At 49.6% G+C, this 4,008-nt stretch overlaps 1 protein-coding gene across 1 annotated transcript in view; it reads right to left on the bottom strand.

Moving 5' to 3' along the window:
• The window catches only part of AMN (amnion associated transmembrane protein), an 11,835-nt gene that overhangs the window by 6,466 nt on the left and 1,361 nt on the right, over positions 1 to 4,008 (bottom strand). The gene's annotated exons all lie outside the window — the stretch shown is intronic.

The following is a 4,008-nucleotide window of genomic DNA, read 5'->3' as shown; positions in this document are numbered from 1 at the left end:
CGGTGAGCTGGGCGTTCCCGTTGAGGAACTCTCCAGAAGACAGCGGGAAAGGACTGAGAGATGGGAGCCGGAGAGACCGCGGATTGGGATCAAAGTGCGAAAAGTCAGACACCAGGGTGGACTAGAGAGAAAACATTTGAAGAAACGAGGAAGGTGAATTTTCTAGATTTGAAGAAAGCTGGGAAACTTCAATTCGAAAAGCACCATCGAGTCCCAAGTGAGAAATGAGGAAAAGTCACACCTGGACATGGGACAGTTTTCTTACGAATATCAAAGACACAGAGAACATTCTAAAAGCTTCAGAGAAAGAACAGATAGCCTAGAGAAAAAAAAATCAGAAATCAGGTTTCTCAGCAACAACGATGGATGTAAAAAGAGAGTAGAATAATATTTCGTGTACCGAAGGAAGATAACTTTCCATCTAAAATTTCATATCCAGACAAACTTCTGTTCAAATCCAAGAGCATAATAAAAACATCCTCAAGTCTGATCGCCACACAAAGACCTACCCTGAAAACAGGCTTGGACGAAGTAAGGAGGAAAGAAATCCAGAAGCCGAGAGATACTGGATTTCCGGGAAGTCAGGGTGATGTGATGCTTTGGTACAGTTTACCGTTGTCCTTAAAAATTTTTTTAAAGCTAGGATTAAAATGCGACGGGGGAGGGGGAGGACCAAAAGGACAGAACTTGCTTGTCGTAGGAAGATACAGATATTGAAAAGTTTAAGAAATCAAAAGGAGGGCCAAATCTGAAAACCTGGATGGAATATACCAATTTCTAGAAAAATTTAAAGCATCAAAACTGACACATGAAGCAATAGAGAATTTAAATAGACCAGCAAGCAGTAAAGAGATTCCACTGCTAGTCAAGGACCTCTTATTTTCAAAATCCCCAATCCAAATGTTTTTATACTAAACTCTCAAGGAACAATTAATTTCTTACAGAACTTGTTCTGGAAAACAGAAAAAAGAATGGACATTGCCCAGTTCATTTTATGAGGCCAGTGTGGTCTTGATTCCAAAACCAGGTAAAGGAGAATCCAAGATAAGAACAATTATAGACTCGTTTTAGTTATAAATGCAGATGCAAAAATCCTAAATAAAGTATTAGCTGACTAGATCCCTCAGTGTATTTTAAAAGTACGTGGTGATCAAAGGGTTCATGTCCCAGGAATGCAGGAAGGAAGGAAAGGGGACGTCCAGGCCACATGTATAATGGCGTCCAGCAGGTGGCAACAGAGAGTCTTGGCTAATCAGGTCATTATGACCAGGAAGCCAGTCTTGACGAAGTGGGACGTTTGAAGAAGTGGCATGCCTTTTGACCTGCACTTGCAGCATGGTGCCAGGGGGACATCTGTCTGGCAAGGATGGTTCAACCTCAGAAAATCTCATTAACTGGCTAAAGGAGGGGAGAAAAATCACACCCCAATCCTTGTAGAGAAAAAGGAAAAAGCCCAACAACCTACTTAAGAATTTAAAAAATACTGCTAGCCAACTAGCAGTAGAATAGAATTTCTACAACTTAATAAAATTTATGCACCAAAACCCTACAGCAAACACTACATTCAGTGGAGAAACGACATGCCTCCTCTTTCACCTCGGAATGAGACAGGATGCTGACTTTGGTCACTTTTGCTCGGCTTAGGGGACAGGTCCTGGACAGTGCCACAAGGGAAGAGGTAAAAGGGGTTAAGACTGGAAGGGAAAAGGAATGGCTGTCATTATTTACAAAAAGAACCAAGTGGAGACTATAATATTTAAAAATCAAGCTCCATTCACAATATAAACCAAAGTATAAAGTATTTGTGAATTAACTGATACTCTATAAGACCTCTGTGGGGCCCACTGTCAAGCTCTGTAAAGAGGGTTATGATAGGTGGAGGCTGCGCCCTCGAATGGTCCCCTTGCTGGTATAAAGCTGGCGATCCTCCCCAGTCAGAAGCCCAGGGTTCTGGTGGTGGTGCTGGTGGCGTTACCTGATTCGCATGCTCTGTGACAATCAGATCCACAAAGGACTAGTTGACCTTGTGACAAGAGTGAAGAGGGCGAGTTGTCCCATGGATACGAAGACCTCCCAGACAGCCTCAGTGAGAGCACAGCGTGGTATGGGCAGGAGGTAGGCAGAGCGACCAAAGGGGGCACTCAGAGCCCCCCGCACGCACCCTGGGTGGCTGGTGAAGATGGCAGCACCCCAAAGCCAAGGGGCAAGGCTGGTGGTTTGGAGGAGGACGTGGGACTTTGGGCTCATGCCAAGGAAGAGAACAAAGCTGGTTCCCTGGCTAGTTCCCTTGATGACAAGACTACAACTTAACAGATGTAATATATGGTCAATTGTAGCTGAGACTGTGAAACGCAGTTAAAAGGCAACAGGTTTTCTTTTGACAGGTTACTATGGAGTTGGTGTTCGGCGAGGGGCGGCACGGGCAGAGTCCCCAGCGAGAAGATAGACAGGATTGACCGACAGAAAACAGGAGCTGCCCCCCAAACCAGAACTGGGCGAAGGGTAGAAATGGGAGGGGAGAGGGGGGCTTGGGAGGAAGAAAATGCCGGGGAGAGGAGCCCCGAACCTGGGAACTACAAATTAGAACACTGACGTCGCTGCGCCTGTGACCAGCTGCAGGACAATGCTGAGTGCTGGGCAGTGGAGGAGGGGACACCATGCAGCGGGAGTGGCAGGCGGCCATCGGCAGTGCTGGGTCCATCCGCCCTCTGCCAGCGGGAACCTTGGGGCCGTTGCCCCCCCGTCCCTGGGCCCCCGAGCAGTTCCCACTCAGGTCCTCTAAAGAAGAGGGTGGGAGGTGAGGGGGGACCCCAGGGGCTGCGTGCGGGACATGAGTGCCCAGAACCCAGAACCTGTGGAAAGGGAGGAGGGGCTCCCTATCTGGAACAGCCGGATGAGGGGGCCTATGGGGCAGCGAATGAACAAATGAATGAATGTTGTCTCTTTTAAGATCCCCAAGTTCTTCCAGAGATCATCAAAATAACAAATTGGCTGGGAGGGGCCCCTAGGCCGTGGCACCCCCACCCCTACCAACTCTCCTGCCCGCAGGCCCCCCGCCTGCCCCAGGCCACTGCCCAGGTGCCATGGTTAAGCACGAGGGGCGCTGGGTCCAGCCACTGTCCCCAGGCCTCTGACCCCTCTGTGCCTGAGTCTTTGGGCTGGACAAATGTCTGTGGGGACCAGGGTCCCTCAGCCTCTGTCCGATGTCCCCTCCCAAGACAGGGTCCCAGAATCTATGCTGCTTTTGAAACCCATCAATTAACCAGCAGCCTCCTAGGGATCCCCAAACCCTGCAGGAGATTTGGCGGGGCCAGGCCACCTCATGTCGCCCACTCATCCACACAAGATCCAGTGGAGAGGATGCCAACCCTGAAAACCACGCCCAGAGCCCCGGCTCCGCCCCTCACTAAGGCGTGGCTTGCTGGCAGGTCCCCAGGTAACAGGAAAACGATCTGCCCCAGGCAGTGCCAGGCCCTGGGCTCCAGCCTTCCCCAGGGCTGGGCCCTGAGACCCTCCAACCTGAGGAATGACGCTGCAAATTAGGGACGGGCCACCCTTTTCGCAATGGGCTGGACACTAAATAGCCTAAGTTTTGCTGTCCACACGGTCTTGTCACAGCCCATGACAGTGGCCATATATGTAGTGATTGAATGGCGGGGAGGGGGGGGCTGTGTAGCTAAAACTTTATCTACAGACATAAAGGTTGAGTTCCACATACTTTTTGCTGGCCACGAAATAGTGTCCTTCTTTAGAATTTTTGCCCATTTAAAAACGTGAAAACCATTCTTAGCTCCAGCCCCACCAGGAAGGCCGGGCGGCATTCGGGCAGCTTGAGGGCAGTAACAGACAGCAGGGGGCTTTCCCATGGCCCCCTCAGAGCCTTTAATACTGGGTGAAGCAGCATTTCTCACCCAAGTGGTTGTGGAAACTGTTTTCCCCCTAATTCCCACCGTGTTCTGGACAGGGAAAAATATAAATAAGTTACGAAAAACAATACTGGAAAGGAAG

The sequence above is a fragment of the Pteropus alecto genome, unplaced genomic scaffold (assembly GCF_000325575.1).
Source record: "Pteropus alecto unplaced genomic scaffold, ASM32557v1 scaffold8, whole genome shotgun sequence".
Taxonomy (NCBI): domain Eukaryota; kingdom Metazoa; phylum Chordata; class Mammalia; order Chiroptera; family Pteropodidae; genus Pteropus; species Pteropus alecto.
Note: the sequence above shows the minus strand (reverse complement) of the source record. Positions and strands in the feature narration are given on the sequence as shown.